The 8,564-nt window shown below is 41.9% G+C and overlaps 1 long non-coding RNA gene across 1 annotated transcript in view; it reads left to right on the top strand.

The window, feature by feature from the left end:
• Positions 1-8,300, top strand: part of LOC115830885 — a 38,948-nt gene extending 30,648 nt beyond the window's left edge. Inside the window, exons 3-4 of the long non-coding RNA XR_004026416.1 lie at positions 1,454-1,622; positions 7,329-8,300. This is a non-coding gene — a long non-coding RNA (uncharacterized LOC115830885). The remainder of the gene's footprint in view (positions 1-1,453; positions 1,623-7,328) is intronic.
• Positions 8,301-8,564: the final 264 nt, after the last annotated feature.

Below are 8,564 nucleotides of genomic sequence, written 5' to 3' on the forward strand. Positions count from 1 at the left end.
TGGAGGACAAACAATTCGTTTGCTTCTGTGTCATTCAGTCCAGTCAACATTGATTATTCCTATTGATAGAAAATCAAGGGTAGATGATACCACAGAAGAGATAATCGAGGATGTTTCAGGCTGATCTCTGGAATGCACTCAAGGTCACCGTGTGACTCAGGGACTTGGTCTCACTTTGTCCCTGGCTTTGGCCCCTCTTCAGACTCTCACAAACTCAGCAGATAGGAAGGCGTCATGGATGAAAGAGTCCTGTTCATCCCAGATCTATTTACGGAATTAGGCTAGTGAGGTTAAAAACTATGGACTTTGGGCTCAGACAAACCGAGTTCAAATTCAGACTTTGACGGTTAACAACTGGGGACCTTGACCAAGTGGTTTGTCTTCTTTGAGCTTCAGATTGCCCTTATTTTAAATGGCTATAACACTTCCAACCTCATAGAATTCCTAAGAGGATTGAATAAAATGATGTACATGGAAGCACCAAACACAGTTCCTAGCACGCAGTATACCCTTAGTAAATGTTAGTGCAATTCTAGTTAAGAAGCGAGTAAACTTCCAACACTTAGCATTATCTCTTCTAGCCAAAGTAAGTTAATCATTGACTGTCAAAACCAGGTCACAAAAGATCTAGGAAACAATAACTGGGTTGTCCTTCAGCTCAGTGTTTTAAAGCAGACTTTGAAATTTTATGACAAATATGCGTTATGGACATTAAAAAAAACAATTTCACACCAAAAAATAAGAAGCACATTATCTCAGAAGAAAGAACAACTGACAATATGCACACTCACACACTCACACACTCACACGCAGACACACAGACACATGCACCACATTATCTTTATTTTTCTCATTGGCTACAGATCAGACTGGATTGGACTTGGTCCTGTGGCGAGGCACTGTTCTAGAAGTAGCACCGAATCTGTCTTCTCCGGCTATAGAACACCAGGAGTCAGGGCATCTAGCAACCTTCCATGGGACCCAGCAAGAGAGGCAACACAAACTGCTGGCAAGCCTGCATCTCCATTCTGCCCAGAGGCCAGACATCTTTATAGAACTGGCAGGGCAGCAGTCACAAATTCTAACCACCCTGTGCTAGATTTCTCTGGGCATACGGAGAGCCAGGTACTCTTTCCATTTCACATGTGAAAAAACTAAGACATAAAGAGGTTAAAGGATTTTTCTAATTAACATTGATTCAGTGGTGAAAATAGGACAAGGAAGCATATTTTAAAGCTGGGGCCATTGTTCAAAGATTTGAGGGCAATCTACCCAGCCACCTATCCACTCTGCAGGCAAGACAAACGGAACAAGTAGGGCAACTATAAATCTGCTGGCATCAATCGGCACAACAAAAATAGCACTACTAGTGCCTTTTTTATTCCCAAGAAAATGTGTCCTCTATAGCCGATTATTTAAAGAAAAGTTCACATGTGAGTGATTTTTTTTTTAGATATAAACATGAAGGCCAGGTGCAGCGGCTTACACCTGTAATCCCAGCACTTTGGGAAGAGTGAAGTGGAGGAAGAGGTACGTTCAACTATAGACGAGGAAACTGAGGCCCAGAGGGGAAAAGTGACTTGATTGACAAAAATTGGATTCTGGTCTTTGTTCTGCCAAAGGTTTGTTGTAAAATGGGAACAAGCTTCAGCCTTACGGTCTCAATTTAATGTTTAAACCATTGTGCTTCACATTCTAAGGACTGCTATCACCAACATGCTTGCTCAAATGCAAAGCGAAATGCTTTGAATTCATGTAAAGAAAGCTTTTGTAGTGAGTCAAAGCCTTATTGTTGACAAATAGTTATAGGCCAAGCTACATTTGGGAGTGATGATGTTTTCTGCTGCTGGTGTCCGTCCTTCAGGAGTCAGGTGAGCACTGCAGGTAGAGATGACAGACAAGTTTCATCTGCTCAAAAATGTCTCTTCCCCCATTGACATGTGCCAGGGCCTGCAATTCCTACCATCTGTCTCATCTTTGGGTTAAGACAGTGCTTTCATTCATTTGTTCATCCATGTATTTAACCAACGGTTATTAACCTGAGCCCCTGCTGTGTACCAGGCAGGTGCCAGGTGTACAGTGGCACAGTGCCTTCATGAAATCTGTCATCTACTGAGGGAGATGTTTGTACTTTCTGGCAAGATCTATGACGGAAAAGAGAATAGCAGAGGGCTCAATCGGGGGAAGAGACTTGGAAGCCGTTGCTGAAGGGTGGAAAGGAGTTAATAGAGTGCTGAGTGGAGGAGAAGCTTTCTGGGCAGTGGCAGCAGCATTGGCTAGAGGCCACGGCTGAGGGCAGTGAAGAGCGTGGTGAATTCCAGAAACTGCCCTTGAGGCTGAAACAAAGAATGTGAGAAGGTAAGTTGTTGTAGGAAATAAATTGGAGACTTTACCAGGGTTGGTATCTGCAGAAAGTAAATTTTTACCATAAGAATGTTGCCTTGAGTGTGATATATGTAGCCACTGGCTAACTTGGCAGGAATGATTGCCTCATGTTGGCTGGTCTCAGCAGGCAAGTGACAAAGGGTAGATCTGAGGTGGCCAGAAGGAGAAGGGAGGGGACACTGGGAAGGAGCTCCACTCCACCCAGAGAGCCTAGGTCTGGGGTGAAGACTGGTGCAGCAAGGAGTGGGAAGCCTGATGGGGTGTGAGCCCTACACTGATATGGCTGAGTCACTTCCTAGACAGGGACTTACTGAGGCTGTCTAAGCAATCACACACTCTATGGGGCCTGGTTCTGAAATGGAAGTATAGCCATGGCGTCTTGAAGCTGACCAGGGAGATAGTCTAGTCCAAGTTGCTCATTTTACAGGTTATGACTCTATGACCTAATTCAAGTGAAGTGAAAGCCACAGCTGGTTGTGTTGAGCTTTGAAGACTGTTCCCCGACTCTCACGTATCATGCAATCTCATCATTGATCATGAGCACCTCCATGCAGTTGGAATCAGCTCTCAGGGACAACTGGGTCATATATGGAGATAGTAGGTGCCCAAGAAACACTTGTCGAAATAATGTATTTCTCCATATCAGTTTCCTTTAGTTTCTTTTAAAGTGTATACAGATTGAAGACTGAACCAGACCACTATAGTCCCACACTCATTCAAACTTGTGATTCATCAACATTTTTCCCAGAAATTGCATTTTACCAGTGTAAAAACAATATTTTAGATTGAGAATATTTAAGAACATGAAGTACACAAAATGCATCATTCTACCCATCAAAGAAATTGACTAGGATCTGAAATAGGTTTCTAAAACATTAATAAACTATAGGCATCGAGATCTACAGTATGTTCATTTAAGGGGTGGGAGAAAAATTGGAGCTAGGTGAAGGGGCAAATAATAAATTATTTCACTTCTAGGAGAGATTATATTGAAGAAAAACCTAAAATCAGTATTTTTAACATCATAACCACAGAGATAATAGATAACAGGTGGATGATAGGAATTAGTAAAATTCTGGCTCTGAACATGTCTTTTTAGAAGTATAAAGAACACCAGAATGTATTAACATACAGTGTGTGCATGCGTGTGTGCATGTGTGTGTGTGTCTGCATGCGCTCCTGACACATGCGAACAGTGCTGTTTCCATGGCAACGGGGGAAAGTGTGTCTTGCTATGAAGCAATCTTCTTAGATTCAGACACACTTATAAAGATCATGCGCTGGAAGCTGTGAGGGATATATTTGATTCTACTATTCTTTGAGATGAGTCAGGCTGTTGTCCCTGCCTCCCCCAGCCATTCTCCTGTGCTGGACCTCCAAACTGAGCTTCGAGTACATTCTTTCAATTGTTTCCCCCCATCCAGCCTAGTGACAACCTCCATCACTGTACCTTCTACTGTATCCCTTGGGGTTTCTCAAACCTGGCAGTAGGCTATGACGAAGATCCCCCATTGTCATTGCTCCTGAAGCACTGACTGTGTGTGTGTGTGTGTGTGTGTGGTGTAGTAGTTCTTTCTTTCTTCCAAATGTACCTCTAGGAGATAAGTCCTATTCTTATCTCCAGTTTACAGACAGGGGAACTGAAGCTTAGAGAGGCCAGGTAACATCTCCAAGGTCACACAACTAGTAAGTGGTAGCGGGGAAATCTGGACCAAGTGGCCTGATTTAGGGCCTGTGCTCTTCACTCGGCAGGAGGAGGAGGACGCGGAGGAGAGGAAGGAAGCAACAGCATAGAGTTTTAAAATGTGAGAAATTTGACTTTATATCCAAGGCTTTTATAGTAGTGGTCCTTGGTCTGTAATGTCTGGCTTCCTTTTGAGACAGTTAAAAAATAAGAGTTTTCGTTTTCAGCCCTCTATTTTTATTCTTGGACTTGAGGTTCACAAACCTTTCCGTTTCTTCTGATCCCATTTTTGAGTGTAGTCGAAGTTCAATATAATAGTAAATGTTCCTTTGCCTTAAGTGAGCAAGTTGATTTCTGAGGCTCTGTCCAGACAGCAGTGATTGTGCCTGGGCTTTTTCTCAAAGTCATGTAATGTGATTTCTAGCAGTGGCTTCCAATTGAACTTTTATTTTTTTAATAATTCTCACAAATAATTATAATATGGTATACTTATTTTATCCTCTTGCCTATTAGTGGCTAGAACTTCCAGAAATAGTGATCCTGATTAATAAGAATGCCTCAACTATTAGGCAAAAACCACAATTACTTTTGTACCAACCTAATATTTAATCATATTTTGAAGAGGCTAAGCTTAGGCCTTTATCCATAGTAGTTTCCTCATAGGAAACTTTCATCCTATGCTTTCTTAATCAGGAATCTGATAATGGCTGCACAATTAGCCACCAGGCAAGCAGGAAGGTATAGACCTTCTAAGTGATCTCCTAATACTCAGAACTTAATCCAATGCCAGAGTCCACTTTTAAAAGTGAGCTCCATTGAGGAGAATGCTCCCTTAATATAAAACCATCAATCCTGTAGCTGTTTAGAAAGCCAGATCTTCATTCAGCTGTGAACATTAATGATGGTGTGCACCTCAATAAAGAACACTGTCAGGCTGAGTTAAAAGACTATAAACTGGGTATACAAAGGAGAATGAGACAGTAGCAGAGTGCTGGCACATGGGAGTCAAGCAGTAAGTACTGTTGATGCTCATCTTCTGCCCACACCCACCCATAATAAAAGAACAAATGATGATCCACCGAGTCTTAGCAGCAAAACACTTCCTGTGCTATATAGAGAAGGTAAAAAACACCACGCCAACGACAACTGCCTATGTACAACTCATCTTCCTTTAGAGCGATGCTAATCAAGTTCATCTAGCCACTTTGTTCTCCACATTAGCATCTAATAGATGAAGCCTAGAAGAAAAAAGCCATTTTTCTTAGGATTCTCATAATCACAAAGTGTGTGTAGTCATAGGGATCAGGAATGGTTAATTAATCCTTGCATCATTTTGCTTCCTTTTCTCCCATTATTTGTATTTCCCAATGGAGTAAAACAGGGTTCAGCTTGGAAAACAAAGAAGCAATGGTTCTTAAAATACTGTTAACTCTGTCTGTGGAATGTACTCACAGCACAATCACAAGGGCAAAGTTATAAATGATGTGGCTTTGTTAGTGAGGCTTGCTTTATTTTTGTGAATACATTGAATTTAATGAAATAAGGAACAACAACAGGAATGTATTATGTTTTCTAGTTTTCTTATTGTCATGCTTTCTGTTGGATCTAAGTATAGTTTTTTCCTAGCTAGCACTAATTTTCAGTATTCTAAGTAACCATTCATGAAATCCTATGTTCTGTTCCTCTATTATGAAAACAGTTTTCTTAACTGTAGATTTTTTGAAACTCCAGGTTTCAGTTGATTTAATGACTTGGTAGTCTTGCAATGTGGCTCTACATTCAAAACACCCACAGAATCTGACCACTTCTTACTACCTTCACCACTGCCCGGCCCAAGCCAGCATTATCTCTTCCCTAGATCACTGCAGTGGCTCTGACCTGCCTCCACACTTGCCACATTAGAGTTCATCTCAAAATAGCATTCAGAGTGGTTCTTTAAACACAAAAACCAGAAAAGGCCATTCCTCTGCTCAGAGCCCTGCCAGGGCGCTCCATTTCACTCAGAGTCTTCACAGTGACATGGGGGCCTGCCATGACTGGGTCCTCACCATGCTGTGATCACATCTCTATTGCTGTCTCTTCCTCATTCACAGTTCTGGCCACGTTACCCTCTTGCTGTTCTTTCAACATGCCGGGCACTGCCTCTTCCCTCTGTCTGTAATGCTCTTCCCTATATGTGGACATAGTTACTTCCCTCATTTCCTTCCATTTTTGTGTTTGAATGCCACCTTCTTAATGAGACCTCTCTTGGCCACTTTATTTAAAAGTGTACCCTGTCTATCCCCACTCCAGCATTCCTGGTGCCCTTTACTATGCTGTAAGTTTTCTTTCTTCCATAGAGTGTATCACTTGCTAACATACCATATGATTTTCTTAAATATGTCCTGTTTCTTGTCTGCCTGCTCCAGTAGAACGTAAACTCCAGGAAGGCAGACAGCTTTGTTCACTGATGTACCCCAAACACAAAACAGAACCTGGCATGTAGTGAGCACTCAGGAAATACTGAAATATTTGTTGAGTGAACAAATGCATCCCTAGTGTTTAGAGCTATTCCTGGCACACAGTAGTCTCTTAATACTGGTCAAATGTCTCTCCCTGGAGGACGAACAGGACTAAGTGTCAAAGAGACTCAGGCCGCACAGCATAGTGATTCAGAAGACCACAGGCTCTCCCTCAGCTGGAGTGGGCTGTGTCCTACCGGTATGATCTAAGCTGTTTACTTAACTTCTCTAAACCTCAGTTTTCTCATCTGCAAATTGGGAGTGATGAGTACCTCCCTTACAAAGTGGTTATGAGAATTAAATGTGATCATTTGGATAGTAAGTCTGGTAAATGCTCAATAAATTTGAGCCATTATTATTATTATTATCATTATTATTATTATGACATCTTATTCTTTTACCTCTTTTTTCAGGGAAATAACTCCCATGTCTGTTCTTACCCATCAGGATTATTGGGAGGAAAAATATACAACACCGTAAATGAAAAAAAACATTTTGTAAACCTTATACCACTCTCCGGATGCTGGGGATCAGTTGCACATATAAGAGGTGCCCCATGGACACCATTGACTCATCACTCTGGGAAGTCTACAGGTAGTGGGAAACAGTCTTAAGTTCTGAAAAAGAAAATTACACTGGCTCTAATCAATAGCTAGGATCCCTTCTGAGATACCCCTTCCCCGTGGCATCATGGAGGCGGGAGGAGGGCCAGGCTATATTTCAAAGTCCCTCTCCTTCTCTTCCCTCTTCCTCCCTAGGCTGCCAGAACCTTTGCTTGTAGTGCAAGAACAACCATACTGCTGGAAGTGAAATTTGCAGTCTGCTCTATCAGATGGTTTCTGTGCATGGGCTGTTACTATGTTCAAAGCATTAAACTGCCTGAAAGTGGATTATTTACAGAGCTTCTCTCTTCCCAGAGCTACTGATAGGTGGCAATTCAGCCTCTTCACCCTAATGCACACTTTCTCACTTTCCACCAAGACTCTTTGTTTGCTGACAGCATCTGGCTATCCTCAGTACTTGCCTCAGCTGGCACAGTTCTCTCCAATCCCTAGAAGAAACAGCCTTCACCTACACTCCAGGGATGAAATAAGATTTCAGCTCAAAGCTAGCAACCTTTCTCTGAAATGGTGTCACACCCAGACAGAAACATAAATGTGCTGTTTCTTCTTAGATGATGAGAAGTCAGTCTTTCAGGCAGACTTTTGACACAGGGAGGATCAAAGTTTGACTGCCTTTGAGTAATCCTTGCAGAAAAAACAGCACCTAATTGGACAAAGGAAGAAAGGAACCAGCTGCTACTGTCATGATTATTTAAACACCCATCCACAGTCAAAAACGCTGCATTGTTTCATTACAAGTGAAATTTGATTGCCACTACATTTCCTGCTGGCCTCCCCTCTATGCAAATTGGGGAGAAGAAAGAAATTCCTAAGGCACCAGAACCCATTTGGCTTCTAAATGTACTGTTTGCATATAGACATCAGCAGCCTGAATAAATCCTAGCAAGGAATGTCAAACTGACAACACTGGCTACTTTTCTATTGTTCTCGCTGAAGACATCGTTTTTAACACATTCACAAAAGCAAGCTGGATTCTGTTTTAACAGTGTTTTAGTAAAAGACAAGTGGTGTGGTGGTTCAGTTGTGGGTATCGGACATTAATGAAAACCATTCTGGGAGAGTTCACTTTATAAAGGATTAAAATAATTCATCAACTTGCAAAAAAAATTGTTCTAACTCTCTCTGCTGACAGTCAATGTTTGTGCTGGGGGCTGAGTATTATATAATAATAATTTGTACAGCAGTTCATAGTTCCTGAAACATTTCTGCCTTGGGTCTGTCAGAGGACACTCCCAAGGATGCCATGAGTGAGGCAAGGGCAGTTTCCTTATCCTCATCCCACAGATGAGAAAGCCAGATCTTAGAAAGACGGGGACTTTTTATTGTCACAGAACATGTCCAACCCCTGGGCATTCACCTTGCAATGCAGAT

This window comes from Nomascus leucogenys, chromosome 17, assembly GCF_006542625.1.
Source record: "Nomascus leucogenys isolate Asia chromosome 17, Asia_NLE_v1, whole genome shotgun sequence".
Lineage (NCBI taxonomy): Eukaryota > Metazoa > Chordata > Mammalia > Primates > Hylobatidae > Nomascus > Nomascus leucogenys.